Below are 20,041 nucleotides of genomic sequence, written 5' to 3' on the forward strand. Positions count from 1 at the left end.
TCACTTCCCCAATTTGAGAGAGTTCAAACAAGGTCACGACATGATAAATTCGGAGTATTTACATTCTGCAATCATCGCAATGCAAACATCGTTTGGGAAACGCTTCTGTGAGTTCAGAGAGGAAAAAAACACATTATTCTTCCCGGTCACTCCCCTAAGCATCGATCCATCCCTACTGAATACGACTGCATTGTCAGGTTTGAGTCAACCTGACCAAGTATGATAAATATTTTAATTGCCTATTATTTTACATATATTCATATGTTTTCATTGTTCAGTGAAATAGTCCTTTTATTTTTCAGGTTGACAGCTGGCTGACGTTATTTTTGGTTTGCTGCTGGTGGCAAATTTAAGTTTGGCGTTTTTCATAAATACAAGAAGGACTCAAATAGACGTTGAGTATTTTACTTAAAAGTAACCTTCAACCCAACGTCTTTTTTTCGGAGTTCAAAATGTTTTTGTTGCATGCAGAAATGTAATTTCGTTTTCTCTGCAGGAGTTCATCAATTTCATAAATGCAACACATTATAGTTTGTTTATACATAGCATAAAGGCAAAACAAAACGTTATATGCAGTGTTATTTCATTTTAAATGTCAAACGGGTTTTGCGGCTCCCAGTGTTTTCTTTTCTGTGGGAAACTGGTCCAAGTGGCTCTTTCAGTGGTAAAGGTTGCTGACCCCTGCTTTAGAGCAACAACATGAATTTACTAACAACACTTGATGCCATAACAGTTTCATGCTGAACCTGAGTTGAATATTTTCCAAGAAATATTGAATAGTTTCTCTTTATGTTTATAAGGACCTTGTAATTCTTTTACTGCTTGCTCAGCTCTCAGTGTAGTATGGACTTATATTGTATTGCATCCTTCTGTAATATTCGAGTTGTCACCTGGCATTTGAGCAGTTATTGTTGCTTTGGGACTTCACTAGGCATTATTATCTTCAGAGCAGTACTTGTGAGTTGAGAATCATGTTTCTGCAGTGTTACATTGTAGTCATGTATGTCTTAGTGAAGGGCTTCCATAGAGCTACAGAGAATGAATATTCAGTACAAAACTACAACCGTTTTTAGTATTTAGTATTGTATTTAGTCAATTAGTGACTGCTTCTGATTTTATGCCACAACACCTCCATTTATTGTTCTTCATCAATATAACCTACTATTTCCTTCTCCCTTATACTTATGAAGCTATCAGTTAAATGTCTCTGAACAATGCATCTCAAATGAGCAGCATCCACACTCCAAACATAGTTTTTCCTGAATGCACTTTGTGTCACTTGTTCTGTATAACACTGGACACTACTAGAATGCTTGAGCCACCCATAACATTTGACAAAACTATATCTTCATTTACAGCCATTTGGAAATTGAGTAGTGAACCATTGTGTAGCTCTTGCTTCTTCTAAAGAGAAAGTTTTTGTCCTAATTAGAGGGCATGTTGACTCACAGCAACCCTATGTATAGTGCAGATGTCCATAGGGTTTTCATGGCAAGATACAGAAATACATTGCCAGGCCCTTCTTCCATGCAGAAACTGCTGCTGTTCACGTTGGGACCCGGCCAGATTCAAATTCAGGACCATCTGCCTCAAAGTCCAGTGCTGATATCACTACACCACCAGTCAGCCCAAGGGAGCATAAGGAGCAAAGAGCATGGTAGAAGCAAATACAGTAAAATGTTCAAGAGTCATTTAGATAGATACATGCATATACAGATAATGCAGTGATACGGATCATCAGACCAAGTGAGCAGATAGATTGGTTAGGATTGCATCATTACTGGTGAAGACGTGGTCAGCCAAAGAGCCTTTACCTGTGCTGTACTGGTTTGTGTTCCATGTTCTTGAGTCCAGGGTCAAACAGTACTGAATTAGTCGTAAACCTGGTAAAACCTTTCAAGTGAATGCAAAGTTATCAGGTGAATTTAGTGCCACAAAAGGTCGAAGGAGTTTTGGAGATAGTGGGGACTGGCACGATGCTGAGAGTCAACAGTTGATGATAGTTGATGGCAGGGCCTAAAATCCCAATTTATGGGAACAGGTGAACAGATGCTTTGACAGATTTCAGTGTCAGAGAGAAGGAGGCCAGAGGCTGGCTAGGGTGATCATCTTTGGTGATCAAAGTATGTTGGTAGTTTAGGATGGGTGATCAGTGGATTGAGATGTTCAGGTAATAGTCATGAGCTTAGAGAGTTGATAAATAATTGAAGGAAACCTTTAAGCATTTCATTCTCAGAGACTGGCTATTCAGAATAAGCTTTCACTGTAAAACATGTAGCATTTTGTGTTGGCTTGTGAATGGAAAATGACGTGCACCTTGGATCAAGGAGACTAAAATGCATTAAGGGGAAATATCTGTACATCAATAGAGATGGTGCTTTATTTGCAAGGCAGAACACTTAACCCTTACATCTATTTGGTCTTCAGGCTCCTGCTGCACATTGACATTGCACCCATAAATGTCACTGTTAATTTGTAGCAGGACAGAGACAGCTCAAGATTCTTCTGTCCAATCGGATTGCAGTGTATCTATTTGCATAACTGTATTTCCATACATTTGGGTTTAACACTACTCCACGTGACTTTTTGAAACAAAACCATGTTTTCATTTTATTCATCTTTTAAAACTATGTTATTACTTCAGAAGTGAGATATACTTATGTTATCAATACACACATTTCACACAATTACAAAAGGCATTCTCTATTAAATGAACTGCTACTACCACAAATTTCCTGTAGAAACTATTCTTTTGTATTTCCCTGATCTCACTGTAAATATTGATTTGTACATCGGGAATTTTCTTTGGATGTGTAAGCAAGAATTTGTTTTTCCCCTGTTGTGTTTTTGCCCTTGAGTAAGAAGGCATAGCAGTGCCTTCACTTCATAAGGAGGCTGAGACAAGTGATCGTGTCCCCCTCCCTCCAATTGAATTTTACAGGAACACCACTGAGAGAGTCCCATCAAACTGCATTTTAATCTGGTATAGGAGCAGCCATGCATCAGACTGGAAGTCCCTACAAAAGCTGAGAGGATCACAAGGATCTCCCTACCATCCATCGGAGACATTTATTGGGAGCACTGTGTATGCTGAGCCCTTAGTTTTATCAAAGATCCCACCCATCCATCCATCAACATCTTCAACTTTCTATCATCAGGCAAGATACTCAATGCATAAAGTCAAGAGTAGTCAGGATGAGGAAAATAGCTTCTTCCCTCAGGCCATTAGGCTTCTGAACTTCCTGCCGCATCACATTTGAAATATCACCCATTAATATGTTCTGTACCTTACAATATTTAACTTTTGCACTTAAGTTTATTTATGTGTCCTTCCTTTGTAGGTTTTATTCATAGTTTCCTAAATTATTATGTGTTATATGTGTGCCATGTGCAACACTATGCTGTAAACCCTGGTCCAGAGACACATTATTTCATTTGATGATATACATGTATATAGTTAAATGACAATAAACTTGACGTAACTTGACTTTTTTCTGACCCAATCCCCATAAGGAGCACAGCAATTTTTATACTTAAATTTCATGTCATTGTCAGTACTGCATCCAGGGTACTGTTTACTTTGAAGATTATGTAGGATTGCTCACAACATAAGCTGTTTGATTCTTGAGAATCATCATACATATTGATGCTCTGTATGTAGCTAGACAGCATAAAAATGCTGCTTGAGTCCTATTGTATAGTAATACAACGAAACTTGGAATGTATGATAGTTCAGTTACTTAAGGCTGATTTATACTTGTGTGTCATACCAACGCTGTAGGTAAAGCGTACCCTATGCCATCCCTACACTGTACGGTGATGTACACCTCTCCAGAAAAGTTACTCACGCGTTCCTGCGACACAGACCGCAACAACTGTGATTGGTCCGCTTGGTAGCATCGCATTTCCTCCTACGCATTTCTGTTTGCTTCTTCTCCGCCATGTCTGTAGGCTGTGCATACATGAATGCAAAATAGATGAACCAAATCATCAAATCTACCTGCCGACATGCAAAAATGTTTGAAATGCATTTTCTCGTCCATGTCTCTCATGAAGAAACTCAACACAGTGGCGTAGAAACCCCACCGCCAACTAGCATTTTGGTGCACATGGACACATGCTCGCTATGGTGTAGAGCGGGGGTCGGCAACCTGCGGCTCCCAAGCCATTTGTGGCTCTTTCACCTCTGTGCTGCGGCTCCCTGTGGCTTTGGGAAATAATTGGTCAGTATTTAATTAAAATGTATTTTATGTTAGTTTGTTAGCTTTTGAAATGTAATTCTAAATTTGAAGATTATGGTGATCTTGTACAATCTAAGTGTGGCGACACATTTCCTGGCACATCCGAAATGGCTCACAATTAGCCAGCATTCCGGCTAAGGGAGATAGCCTACGGGGGTTTGTGAGTACGCGTCTTTTGCAGCATCTGCGTCCATGGGGGCTGGGTTGAGGGAGGCTTAAAAGCAAGGCTGTTTAGTTCGAATAAAGTTATTCGACTGCAGTTTACTGACTGCGTGAGCACACCGCTACAACGTGTTTTTATCGCTATTAATATACGTCACCACTGCCAATACCTGACACCCGCCAGTGCGCGATTTCTTTAATTTTTCGATCCAAGGTAAGCCAACTATGGAGAATTCTAAAAAAAGAAAAGTGACTGAAGAAAACAGAACGTTTAATGATACGTGGACAGATTCATTTGCTTTCACTGTTGACGAGACTGGTTTACCGGTATGCTTAATATGCAATGAGAAACTAGCAAACAACAAAAAGTCAAATGTCGCAAGGCATTTCCAGAATAAACACGCAGCCTTTGCTCAAAAATATCCGGATGGAGATGAGAGAAAAAAAGCCGTTTCGGAACTGATGCGGAAGGTTGATCTGAGCAAAAATCATTTCCAGAAATGGATGAAGTCTGGAAAATCAACGACATACGCCAGTTATATTGACGCTCAGGAAATAGTCAGGCACGGGAAACAGTTTACAGATGGTGAATATATAAAAGAATCTTTCATTAAGATTTCAGAACATCTATTCACGGACTTTAAAAACAAGAGTGAAATTGTGCAGAAAATCAGGGATATGCCCCTCTCTGCAAAGACTGTCAAAGACAGAACCATAAAAATGGCAGAAGACATCACAAGACAGCAAATTAAAGACATCAATTCAGCTGTGGCCTACTCGATTGCCTGTGACGAGTCTAAAGACAAAGGTGATATTGAACAAATAGCGTTGTTCTGCCGGTATGTAAACTCTGCCGGGCCACAGGAAGAACTGATTGAGTTGATACCTCTAAAAGACCAAACACGGGGGGAGGACATCTGTGAGGCTGTCTTGAATTGTTTAAGAGCCAAAGGAATAAAGACCACCCATCTGGTGTCAGTAGCTACTGATGGGGCACCTGCTGCACAACAAAGTCCAGTGGCTGTCCAAAGGGGAGGTGCTGAAACGCTTTGTCGCGTGTCTGGAAGAAGTGAAAACTTTCCTGGGCAGCAAAGGGCTCAACTTTCCTGAGCTGGAACAGCCAGAGTGGCTGGAAAAGCTACACTTCATGGTAGACATGACAGCGCACCTGAACACGCTGAACACAGCTCTTCAACGGGGTAAGGACGTACAGCCCTGCACATGTTGGAGGATGTTTTGGCATTCGAGCACAAGTTGACGTTGCTTGCCAGAGATTTACAGAAAGGCACATTGTCTCACTTCCCCAATTTGAGAGAGTTCAAACAAGGTCACGACATGATAAATTCGGAGTATTTACATTCTGCAATCATCGCAATGCAAACATCATTTGGGAAACGCTTCTGTGAGTTCAGAGAGGAAAAAAACACATTATCCTTCCCGGTCACTCCCCTAAGCATCGATCCATCCCTACTAAATACGACTGCATCGTCAGGTGTGAGTCAACCTGAACAAGTATGATAAATATTTTAATTGCCTATTATTTTACGTATATTCATATGTTTTCATTGTTCAGTGAAATAGTCCTTTTATTTTTCAGGTTGACAGCTGGCTGACGTTATTTTTGGTTTGCTGCTGGCGGCAAATTTAAGTTTGGCGTTTTTCATAAATACAAGAAGGACTCAAATAGACGTTGAGTATTTTACTTAAAAGTAACCTTCAACCCAACGTCTTTTTTTCGGAGTTCAAAATGTTTTTGTTGCATGCAGAAATGTAATTTCATTTTCTCTGCAGGAGTTCATCAATTTCATAAATGCAACACATTATAGTTTGTTTATACATAGCATAAAGGCAAAACAAAACGTTGTATGCAGTGTTATTTCATTTTAAATGTCAAGCGGGTTTTGCGGCTCCCAGTGTTTTCTTTTCTGTGGGAAACGGGTCCAAGTGGCTCTTTCAGTGGTAAAGGTTGCTGACCCCTGGTGTAGAGTGATGCAGAAGTGAAAATCAGGGTTACAGCGCAGGCTGTACACACAAGTATAAATCAGCCTTTAGACAGATTATGCTGTTGTCCCTCACAGCTCTGACTTTTTGTGCTACCCACACTCATTATTACACCCATAATTAGCAGTCAAAAGAGCTTGTAGATACATAGTTGAAGGAAAACTTTGCAAGTAAAAATGTCTCCTAATCATACCTAAGATTTGCCAAGTGAAAAAATGGTTTAGTAATCCCAAAAAAATGCCAGGATTCAAATCTTGTTGATAGTAATATTGTCACAAACTTAGGAGATTTACTGGGATCAGGATGGAGCATTCCACTTCTGAGGAGAAACTGAATAGGGTTGTTTTGTTTTCCCTTGAGCAGAGGAGGTTAAGAAGGGAGCAGATTGATTATAAGGACATGGATAAACAGGATAGATCGTAGGGAACTTTTTCTCATTGTAAGTTTACCAAGGGATAAGAGATTAGAGGAAGAACATTTATCCAGAGGATGGTAGAAATCTGAGCTGCGCTTCCAGACTGAGTGGCAGAGGCAAAGACTCTCACAACATTTCTGAAGTGTCTGAACAAGGAGTTGAATTGCTAAGGTATAGAAAACTAAGAGTGAAGTGCAGGTGAGAGGACTATTGGTAGGTACATGATGTTTGGCACAAGGATGGTTTCTGTTCTGTAAAACTCTATGCCCATGATACAAAGAAAGAGGAAATGGTTTATTTGCAAGGCTGTAAACTTAACCTATATTTGTATCATAATCAAACTCCTGTTACAGACTATGTGTACCAGGCAGCTAATGTCTCTGAATATAGCTTCATTTTGTAGTGGCCATAGAATTGACTTTAATGGCACAAAACTCCTGTACCGTGCCAATGGCCTTTGGGACCACCTGGTAAAGGAAGCCATTTAAATAAAACTCAAAGAAAAGAATTTTAACAAAGATGAAGGTCTTGCTCTAAGTAAGAACTGGAATTCGATTATAAAAAGAAGTAGGAGAGAGGAAACCTGATTGGATGACAACTAACCGATCAGGAGGGATGGACTATAAATATCACAGGACTAGACAAACCCAGGCATCATCCCTGATGAGGATGGCAGAGTTGGTCATTCAAACAATGGTTATAACTGATACCTGTACCTGGGTGGAAGCCTTTGCATTTCGGCATTCTTGTTCCTATGTGCAGCTCTTTAACAGAAGGTGTATTTATTTAAGTCAATCCTATGTTACTTTTATTGAGTTTGCTTCCTCATACCAATTGTGACACGTATTAAAAGCATTATCAATAGGTTACTTTGAGCTGCCCAAACTGCCCAAATTTAAACATAAGTAGAAATTCCTAGGTATGATTTTAGATTTTGATGCATCTACTGTTTTAAATTAGAAAACATAGCATTTCAAGCTCAATGGAAATATACCATTTCTCTCCAAAGATTGCAGTCAGTGTAAACATGCTTTAAGATGCCTAGGTTAATAAAGCATGCACAAGCTGCCCACTCTGATGCAATAAAACACAGGCTATATTTACAGATGGAAGCTGATACTGCAATACATTCAATCAATAATGTATCAATGAAGTGATTAGAGGCCAATTATATACAATGGCCACAGAAAACTTCAGATCCATTTCAGCAGCACCAGGTACAAAGTGCTGAGTTCAAAGATCAAAGTAAATTTATTATTAAAATATGTACATGACCCCATATGCTACACTGAGATTTATTTTCTTGCAGGCGTTCACAGCAGAACAAAAAAATACAAGCGAATCAATGAAAACTACAAACAAAGACTGAAAAACAACCAATGTGCAAAAGAAGATGATCAGTGCAAATGCAAATAATAATAAATAAATAAGTACAGAGAATGTATGCTGTAGAGTCATAGAAACTGTTGAGAAAACTGAAACTATCCATGCTGGTTTAGTTATTGCCCCATTGTTTGAAGGGCAAAAACTGTTCTTGATGTGGGTCCTGAGGCTTCTGTACCTCCTTCCCGATGGCAACAGTGAGACGAGATGCATGGCCTGGATGGTGGGGGCCCTTGCTGATGAATGTTGCTTTCTTGTGGAAGTGCTCCTGATAGATATGCTCAAGAAAATAAGATCAAAAGATATAAAAGCAGAATGAGTCCATTTGGTCCATTGAGTCTGCACTGCCATTTCATCATGGCTGATCCATTTTCCCTCTCAGCCCCAATCTCCTGCCTTCTCCCCATATCCCTTTGTGTCCTAATAAATCAAGAAGCCATCAACCGGGGGACGTCACGTGATGACGTAGGGTCGAGACGTTGGGAATCCAGCTCCTTTGTAAAAACTATTGAAATAGGGTTTAAATGAAGAAGAATTAATAAATACCTACTAGAAACTATTTATAAGTAACTCAGGATTATTTTTGGATATGGCTCCTAAACTGAAACAGAAGAAAGCTACTACTTTGAAGACTGCGTAAATCGGCAGGAAAAAAGGCCTGACCATCTTGGCGAAGCCTCGGACTCAAGTTGGATCTCCTCCCAGCGAAGTGCCTGGCACTTATGATGATGTGGAACAGGAAGTTGCAGCAATGTCGGTGGTCTCTAAGAAGAAATGGCAAGAACAATGCATGCGCGAAGAAACAAGTATGCAAGAACAGATATTAACAAAACTACAAATCCCAACTAGGGCTGGAAGTGAATCGCAAGTGGAATCAGACTCTTTGGGAAATACGGAGGATGAAGAAGAGGAAAAGAAGGAAGAGATTAAAGGAGACATAAGAGATATCCTGATATATATGATGAATGAATTAAAAGCTATAAGAACAGATATAAGAAGGATGCAGAATACACTCGATAATGTGATGGAAAAACAAAAGAAGATGGATAATAAAGTTAACGAGATGGAAGTAAAAGTGGAAGAAAACACTGAAAGAATAGATAAGATAGAAGACAATAATCTTGCCTGGACAATAGAAAGAAAACGGATGTTGGAAAAAATATATGCGCTTGAAAACTCTAGTAGACGAAATAATATTAAAATTGTTGGTCTTATGAAAGGTACAGAGGGAGAAAATCCAATAAAATTCTTTCAAGAATGGATTCCGAAAATTTTGGAAATAAAAGAAGGAAGCCAAGTAATTGAAATTGAAAGAGCACACAGAGCTTTAAGACCAAGACCTCAACAAGATCAAAATCCAAGATCAATTTTGAGAAAATGCTTAAGGTATCAAGATAAAGAAATTATCTTGAAGGCAGCTACTCAAGGTGCTAAAAAGAGAAATGGGCCATTGATAATAGAAGGGAAAAGAGTTTTTTTTTATCCAGACATAAGTTACGATCTTCTGAAGAGGCGGAAGGAATTTAATCCAGTGAAAAAATCTTTATGGGAAAAGGGCTATAAATTTTTATTGAGCTACCCAGCAAAATTGACAATTTTCCTAGATAACGAAGAAAGAAGATTTTTCATTGACTACCGGAAAGCGGAGAAATTTGTACAAGAATTACCTGATTCCACGAAGAGGAGTAAAGAATTATAGAAATGAAGTGGGCTAATGATGAAGACTGAAATAAGGTTGGACTTGACAGACATTTATAAGGAAAACAAAAATAGTTGAGGAGTATTAATTGGGAGTAGAGACATTAATTATTTTCTTTTTTTTTCTTCACTAATATATTTTCTTTCTTTCTTTTTGCGGGGGAGCTGGAGGAGCTCCTGATCGATGGCTGTGAGTTTCACGTGTACAATCATGGCGATTGCCATGACCCGTAAAATGGGGGGAGGGGGGTAATGTAGTGTTCTTTTCATTCACAACATTAGTGGGGGGGTATTTTGTTTTTTTTTTCTTATATATTAGTTACCTTTTTTCTATTTTTCTTCTTTTTTGACTGGATGGTTGGGGAGAGACTCATAGCAACATGAAGAAATTCAAAGAGTTCCCAAGGTATTATGAATGATTAATTTACTTAATTTTTTAAGTTTTAATGTTAATGGACTTAATGGACCTGTGAAAAGAAAAAGAGTTTTAACACATATTAAGAAAATGAAAGAAGATATAGCTTTTTTACAAGAAACACATTTAACAGAAACAGAACATAAGAAATTAAAGAGAGATTGGGTTGGAAATGTCATTGCAGCTTCATTTAATTTAAAATCAAGAGGTGTTGCAATTTTGGTTAATAAAACTTTACCAATTAAAATACAAAATGTAATAATTGATTCTGTGGGGAGACATGTCATTATACATTGTCAATTTTTTTTCAGAATTATGGACTTTTATGAACATTTATGCACCAAATGAAAATGACACAAAATTCATACAAGAAGTTTTTTTTTTAACTTGGCTGATGCACATGATAAAATATTAATAGGTGGAGATTTTAAGTTTTGTTTAGATCCAGTTTTGGATAGGTCAACTAAAGTTGCTACAAAATCAAAAGTAATAAAAGTAACTTTATCATTAATGAAAGATTTAAATCTGATTGATATATGGAGAAGAATTAATCCAAGAAAGAGATTATTCATTTTATTCAAATAGACATAAAACTTACTCAAGGATTGATTTTTTTTTATTATCAAAATATTTTCAGGATAGAGTGAAAAGTGTGGAATATAAAGCAAGAATACTGTCAGATCATTCCCCCTTGATAATGACAATGATAATGATAATGATGGATAAGGAGGAATCGATCTATAGATGGAGATTTAATTCAATTTTATTAAAACGTCAAGATTTTTGTGATTTTATGAAAAAACAGATTCAATTTTTTTTGGATACAAATTTACATTCAGTTGAAGATAAAATTGTATTATGGGAAGCAATGAAAGCATGTTTAAGGGGTCAGATTATAGGTATACATCTAAAATTAAGAAGGAATACATGGCAGAAATAGATCAATTGGAAAAAGATATCATAAAGTTAGAAAAAGAATCTCAAAGATATATGACAGAAGAAAAACAAAGACAACTTGTTAATAAAAAATTACAATATAATACACTCGAGACATATCGTACAGAAAAAGTAATTATGAGAACTAAACAGAAATATTAGGAATTAGGTGAAAGATCACATAAGATTCTTGCTTGGCAGTTGAAAACAGAACAGGCTTCTAAAACAATAAATGCAATTAGAACAAATGTAAATAAGGTTACTTATAAACCTTTTTGAAACTTTAAAAAAAATTTATACTGAATTATATCAATCACAATCACAAAATAAGATTGCTGAGATAGATAAATTTTTATCATAAATAACCCTTCCAAAGTTAAATTTGGAAGGACAGAAAGGATTAGATAGGCCCTTTACATTAAAAGAGGTTGAATAAGCTTTAGGATCACTTCAGAGTTCAGAGTAATAAATCCCCAGGAGAAGATGGTTTTCCTCCTGGATTTTATAAAAAAATTAAAGATTTATTAATTCCTTCTTTTATGGAATTAATATATCAAGTGGAAAGAATGCATAAACTCCCACAATCTTTTTTTAACAGCGATCATAACTGCATTGCCAAAAAAAGATAGAGCTCCTTTAAAACCAACATCATATAGACCTATTTCTTTGTTGAATACAGATTATAAAATAATAGCAAAAATGTTATCTAATAGAATATCTAAATATTTACCAAAATTAATACATATGGATCAAACAGGTTTTATTAAAAACAGACAATCAATGGATAATATAACCCGGTTACTTAGTATAATTCATTTGGCACAAAAAAGAGAGGAAATGAGTGTGGCAGTTGCTTTGGATGCAAAAAAAGCATTTGATAGATTGGAATGGGATTTTTATTTAAGGTATTGGAAAAATATGAGTTAGGAAAATCTTTTATACAATGGATTAAAACCTTAAATACTAATCCTCAAGCTAAAGTAGTTATAAATGGTCAGATTTCAACATCACTTTGCTTAATGAGGTCAACGAGACAAGGCTGCCCATTATCAGCTGCTTTATTTGTATTGGCAATAGAACCATTAGCTGAATTAGTTAGAACAGATTCAGACATTGGGGGCTTTAGAGTTAATCAAGAAGAATATAAGATTAATTTATTTGCTGATGATTTTTTGATTTATTTAACAAACCCATTGCAATCTTTGCAAAGATTATCTTTTAGATTGGAAGAATGTGGGAAAGTATCAGGGTATAAAGTAAATTGGGATAAAAGTGAAATTTTACCCCTTACCAAAGGAAATTATAATCAATGTCGATTAGTAACTCAATTTCGATGGTCAATTAATGGGATAAAATATTTAGGTATTAGAGTTGATAATGATGTAAAAAATTTATATAAACAAAATTATTTGCCATTATTTAAAAAAATAAAAGAGGATCTTGATAGACGGATGATGTTACCAATAACATTAATAGGTAGAGTTAATGCTGTAAAAATGAATATATTTCCTAGATTGCAATATTTATTCCAAACTTTACCAATACAATTATCTCAGAAGTTTTTTCAAGAACTGAATAAATATTTAAGGAAATTTCTTTGGAAAGGAAAGATGTCAAGAATATCATTGGAAAAATTGACAAGGAAGTTTGATTTAGGAGGGTTACAACTTCCAAATTTTGAGAATTATTATAAAGCAAATCAACTTAGATTTATTGCGTCTTGGCACAGGATCATATTACATCATATGAAAATGTTGAATAAATGGTCTCCATAACTTTTCAAATTTAATAGAAGTCTCAAAAGTACCACTTCTAATGTTTTCTAAATTTAAACATAACATAGTTTGAGAGAACCAATTAAATACAGTGGGAGGATCAATTTCTTTCCAATTCAACAATATAGATCTTCTAGCCATCAGAGTTAGAAATGCAATCATTCGACGGGCTGAAGAAGATAAATGCAGTGAGTCTAACATTGGTAAACCAAAAATTGCGATAATAGGATGAGGTTGTAAATCGATATTCAAAACCGCAGAAATAATATCAAAAATATCTTTCCAATATTTCTCCAAAAATGAACATGACCAAAACATGCAATTTCAGAATGACATCTATCACAAATAGGACTTATATGAGAGTAAAAATGAGCTAATTTATCCTTGGACATATGGGCCCTATGTACGACCTTAAATTGTATTAGTGAATGTATTTGATTTTTTTTATGTATTTGATGTATTTGTATTTGTAATCATTTGATTTCCCAGCTTTTAGCTTATGTATTTTGAGAGGACCAGAAGTGACGGCATTGATGAATACTTATTTTTGTGAGATATTATAAACAGCCCGCTTTTTTTTTTCCTTCTCTTTTGTTTTTTTCTTTTATATTACTTATTAGTTATAGTTATTAGATTAGATTAGCTAGTTCTGCATTATATAAATTTTTTTTGTTTTTTTTCTTTCTTTTTTTCTGTTTTTTTATATTATACATTATGAAATATTTAGATTTACTATGTCCATACATATATCTTATGGCTTATGTCTTGGTAAACTCATTTATATTGTAACTATTATGTATGTTTTTTTTTCATATGTAATGGAATGTGTATGTTGGTAATTTCTTTATCAATATATCATCTGTATTCTGTCCATATTACTAATATTAATAAAAAGATTTAGAAAGAAAGAAAGATTTATTGTGTCTTTTTTTGATGAAAATAAACCGGCATGGATTAGATTAGAATTAGATAAGATAGGAGAAAACATACCAGAAGATTTTATATATAAATGAGAATCCAAATGGATATGGGAAAAAAAGAATCTCCTATATTAAGACACTTGATTGATTTATGGAATAAGGACGATGAGATAAAGAAATCTTTATTAGCAAAAAGAACTTTAATTCAAAATAGGCTTATTCCTTTTACAATGGATAATAAACTTTTACATAATTGGTTCCAAAAGGGGATTAAATATATAGGTGATTGTTTTGAAGGATGTATATTGATGTTGTTTGATCAATTAAAAAATAAATATAAAATATCAAACAACTCTCTTTTCTGTTATTTTCAATTAAAGGCTTATTTATGAGAAAAGCTGGGTCAAACAACGTTGATGCCAAAACCTAGTGAAATAGAAATATTAATTCAAAAAGGAAAAATTAAAAAAATTACATCTTGTATGCACAATTTGATTCAAAAACAGACAATTGAATCTGGAATTCATAAATCAAGACAAAAATGGGAATCTGATTTGAATGTTAAAATTGATGGAAAAAGTTGGTCAAGATTATGTTCTGATAGTATGATAAATAGAATAAATGTTTGACTTAGATTAATACAATGTAATTTTTTACATCAATTATATATAACACCACAGAAAATAAAACAGATTAAATTCAAATATGTCTGACCAATGTTTTCGATGTAATCAAGAAATTGGTACTTTTTTACATTCTACTTGGTCTTGTTTTAAAATTCAACCATTTTGGATAAATCTAAGACTTTTATTGGAACAAATTACTGGAGTACAACTCCCACATAGTCCAATATTATTTTTATTAGGAGATATTGAAGGGACAATACCGAAACTTAAATTGAATAAGTATCAGAAAAAATTTATAAAAATTGCATTGGCAGTAGCTAAAAAAGTTATCGCAGTTACTTGGAAATCTGATTTATATTTAACTATGGATCGTTGGAATAATGAAATATATAGTTGTATTCCACTTGAAAAAATTACATATAATTTAAGAAATGAATATCATACATTTTTTAAAATTTGGCTCTCATACCTACAAAAGATGCGATTAAGTATATAGGTCCTTAGAAGATAAAATTATAAAGTAATTGGGGAAAGTAAAAATAAATATTAAAATTATTTTCAACTCCATGGTGCATGTGGGGATCCTCCGTTATCCAGGCAATCTTTTTCTTCTTTTTTTCTTTCTTTCTTTTCTCTTTCTTTAGATCAGGGTTAAGGGGGGGGGGTTAAGGGGAGGGGGGGAGGATTAATATTATTTTTCTTTTTCTTACTAATTTTTCATTACATTTATTCTTTGTAATTTTCTAAAAAATTAATAAATAAATATTTTTTAAAAAGAAGCCATCAACCTCTGCCTTAAATATACATAAAGACTAGGCCTCCGCAGTCACCTGTGGCAATGAATTTGCTTGTACCTAAGGTTCAGATGGCTTTTCCATGGAACTAATTTCTTATTTACACTATTTATGTCCATCATAATATTCGTATCTCTATCCAGTACGCTTTCAGCCTATCCAGCTTATTGAAGCAAGCCCAGCCTACTCAGTCCTTTATAATCTGAAACACTCCATACCTTGCAATATCCTGGTGAAATCTTCTCTGCTTCCTCTCCCGTCTAAACACATACTTTCTATAGTATGGTGTCAAGAACTGCACAGAGTTCTCCAGTTACCAATATTTTATAAAGTTATACAACTTCCCAACTCTTATATATTCAGGCTGGTGGAGGAAAATATCCCACATGTCTTTTTCAGCATCTTTTCCACTAGTGCTGCTACCTTCTGGGATGTATAGACTTGTATACTTAGTTTCCATTGTTCCTCAGCTTCCGCTAGGAACACACAATGCATTAGCCTTACTAATCATCCTAACCTGTATCACCACATATTTATCAAACATGTTGTGTGCACAAAGAAAAAAAAATAAAAAGTTAAAAAAAACTCTGTTAATGCACTGAAAGAGTTTTACACAACCGCTCTTCCACATATTTCAACGTCTTGACGCAAGTTCAATGTTAGGATGGAATAAGAAAAAATGTAAGTATATATTCATAATATAATATTAAGTATATATATAATAAAGAAATAGCAAAAATAGCCTGTTTAGTGTCCATAGCACATGATCTACTACCACACAGAGAAAGTGTGGTAATTTATGTAATAACATCTGTTTGAAATATCAGAGCAGGCAGAATGTGATATGAATCAGGGGTCAATGCTAATTTAAGGGCCAAACTGGTAAAATGCATCTCAGTGATATTGCTGAGTCCATGTTTTAGCAGGAACAGAAGCATGAAGGACAATGCTCCCTTTCCATACTCATTTCTGCACTATTTAAAAAAGTCATCAATAGATTGATGGTTATTCATTTCAATTGCTGTTAGTTTGATGCTTCAATAACTGTTTAAGGAAGCAATTAAACCTCCTGTCTAGAAAAAGAGTACAGATAATGTTTTGGCCTGAAATGTTGACTCTACTCTTTTCCACAGATACTGCCTGGCCTGTTGAATTCCTCCAGCATTTTGTGTGTGTTGCTCAAATTTCTAGCTTCTGCAGATTTTCTCTTGTTAGTATTCATTTAATATTTAGTTGTTGCCAGCTGTAGTCTCGGCATTTAACTTTCAGTTTGAGTTTTAGCTGATGACCCTGTTGGGCTTGTTTTTATTGTTTTCCTTTTCCTCTTAATTCTACAACAGTTCTCATTAAAGTCAGCAAACTGTCGGCCTGTTTCAGTGTTCTCTCTCTCTCTCCCTCTCCCTCTCTCTTTCTCTCCCTCTCTCTTTATCTCTCTCTCTCCTCCTTCCCCCATCTCCCCCTCTCTCTCTTAGCTTTGGTCATATCCAAATGTTCTGACAAATCCAACCCACCTCCTCCCACTCCCAATCTAATGCTTTATATGCCATATGTAATTATTGGTAAATTAGCATACCTCAGATCAACAAGTTTCCTTTCCATCTTGCTAATACATGTGAGCTTGTGACTGAGTAACCCTTTAAGTAATAGCTAATGTAGATTTTCTGATTAATTGTTCCAAAGTGTATGACATGTTCATATCTATTATATTGAGATAAATCTGCCTGAGTTTTTTTTTGATCATCATCAAAGACCAATAATAAATCTCCCAAAGATGGAGATACTGAAAACGTCAGCCGGATCGTGCTGTGCAGTTAATAATGATCAGTCATGAAACATTTCTCTTTGGAAGATTATGATGTTTTATCTGTATTTGTATCTCTATAGGCATAAAACTGTTGTGGTGTATGCACCTTTACCAAATATTAAAATGGTGTGTTCTGAGTACACTCTTGCAGCTTGCCCGGATAAAGCAGTACAGCTCCAGAAAACCATGAAAATAGCATTTACCTTTCAATGCCTCATTTCATCGATTTGTCAGTGAGGATCATCATTCTTGAGATCGTACACCACGATAGTTGTGTTAAATAACAAGTAATCATAGGGACTGCTGGGATTTCTATCATAGTCACTAAATGCAGCCATAAGAATGATGGATAGATACATTCATTCAATTCTCTGCATTGTTGAAATAGCACAAAAGAGCACTTTTATGTAAGTTGGTGGGCTTTCTGATGATGGTATGACACATCAGAACTATACCCTTCAATTCTTTCTCATCTTTTCTTCACCATGTCCCCTTTTATGCTTCCCTTCAGGGGCCTTGTGCTGAGCAATTAAATTTGATGACCACATCCTGTAAAAATGGTGGGAAAACTCAACATGTCAGGCAGCACCTCTGTTAAAGGAATGAACAGTGAATATTTCAGGCTGATGAACTTCATCAGGACTGGAAAAGAAGGGGGAAGAAGTCAGAATTTGAAAGTGGCGGGAGGGGTAGGAACAGAAGCTTAAAGATTGTAATTTGTAAGCCTTCCCTCCACCTTCTTATTCTGGCATCTTCTCCCTTCCATTTCAGTCCTGAAGAAGTATATCAGCCTGAAATATCAACTCTTTATTCCTCCCCATAGATGCTGCCTGACCTGCTGAGTTCCTCCAGCGTTATGTCTCCAGGATGTCTCTGACCGGGTGCATGACATCCTGGTACAAAAGGGAAAGCAACCAGAAGTCGTGATACATGTTGGGACCAATGACATTGGCAGTAAGAGGGATGAGCTCCTGAAGTGTGAGTTTCAGGAACTAGGCAGAAGGCTGAAGAACAGGACCTCAATGGTGGCGTTCTCAGGATTGCTGTCAGTACTACGTGAGAGAGATGGTAAGAATTGGAGGAGATGGCAGTTGATTATGTGGCTGAGGAGTTGGGGCAGGGTTTTAGATTTTTTGGAACATTGGGATCTCTTCTGGCATTACTGGGCAGGGATACCATTACAGCTGCAGAAAGGGTGGGTAATTTAACAGGATCCTCTTTTGAGTCAGTATGGGTGGAAGTCAGGAACAGGAAGGGAGCAGTTACTCTACTGGAGGTATTCTATAGGCCCCCTGGTAGCAGCAGAGATACCAAGGAGCAGATTGGGAGGTAGATTTTGGAAAGGTGCAAAAACAACAGGGTTGTTATCATAGGTGACTTTAACTTCCCTAATATTGATTGGCACTTGATTAGTTCCAAGGGTTTAGATGGGGCAGAGTTTGTTAAGTGTGTCCAGGATGGATTCCTGTCACAATATGTTGACAGGCCGACTAGGGGGAATGCCATACTAGATCTAGTATTAGGTAACAAACTGGGTCAGGTCACAGATCTGTCAGTGGGTGAGCATCTGGGGGACAATGATCACCGCTCCCTGATCTTTAGCATTATCATGGAAAAGGATAGAATCAGAGAGGACAGGAAATTTTTTAATTGGGGAAGGGCAAATTATGAGGCTATAAGGCTAGAACTTGCAGGTGTGAATTGGGATGATGTTTTAGCAGGGAAATGTACTATGGACATGTGGTCGATATTTAAGGATCTCTTGCAGGATGTTAGGGATAAAGTTGTCCCAGTGAGGAAGATAAAGAATTGTAGGGTGAAGGAACCATGGGTGACAACTGAAGTGGAAAATCTAGTCAGGTGGAAGAAGGCAGCATACATGAGGTTTAGGAAGCAAGGATCAGATGGGTGTATTGAGGAATATAGGGTAGCGAGAAAGGAGGTTAAAAAAGGGCTGAAAAGAGCAAGAAGGGAGCATGAGAAGGCCTTGGCGAGTAGGGTAAAGGAAAACCCCAAGGCATTCTTCAATTATGCATAGAACAAAAGGATGACAGGAGTGAAGGTAGGACCAATTAGAGATGAAAGTGGGAAGATGTGCCTGGAGGCTGTAGAAGTGAGCGAGGTCCTCAATGAATACTTCTCTTCGGTATTCACCACTGAGAGGGAACTTGATGATGGTAAGGACAATATGAGTGAGGTTGATGTTCTGGAGCATGTTGATATTAAGGGAGAGAAGGTGATGGAGTTGTTAAAATACATTAGGACGGATAAGTCCCCGGGGCCTGACGGAATATTCCCCAGGCTGCTCCACGAGGCAAGGGAAGAGATTGCTGAACCTCTGGCTAGGATCTTTATGTCCTCGTTGTCCACGGAAATGGTACCGGAGGATTGGAGGGAGGTGAATTTTGTCCCCTTGTTCAAAAAAGGTAGTAGGGATAGTCCGGCTAATTATAGACCAGTGAGCCTTACATCTGTGGTGGGAAAGCTGTTGGAAAAGATTCTTAGAGATAGGAACTATGGGCATTGAGAGAATCATAGTCTGATCAGGGACAGTCAGCATGGGTTTGTGAAGGACAGATCGTGCCTAACAAGCCTGATAGAGTTCTTTGAGGAGGTGACCAGGCATATAGATGAGGGTGGTGCAGTGGATGTGATCTACATGGATTTTAGTAAGGCATTTGACAAGGTTCCACATGGTAGGCTTATTCAGAAAGTCAGAAGGCATGGGATCCAGGGAAATTTGGCCAGGTGGATTCAGAATTGGCTTGCCTGCAGAAGGCAGATGGTTGTGGTGGAGAGAGTACATTCAGATTGGAGGGTTGTGACTAGTGGTGTCCCACAAGGATCTGTTCTGGGACCTCTACTTCTTGT

Source organism: Hypanus sabinus, chromosome 7, assembly GCF_030144855.1.
Source record: "Hypanus sabinus isolate sHypSab1 chromosome 7, sHypSab1.hap1, whole genome shotgun sequence".
Taxonomy (NCBI): domain Eukaryota; kingdom Metazoa; phylum Chordata; class Chondrichthyes; order Myliobatiformes; family Dasyatidae; genus Hypanus; species Hypanus sabinus.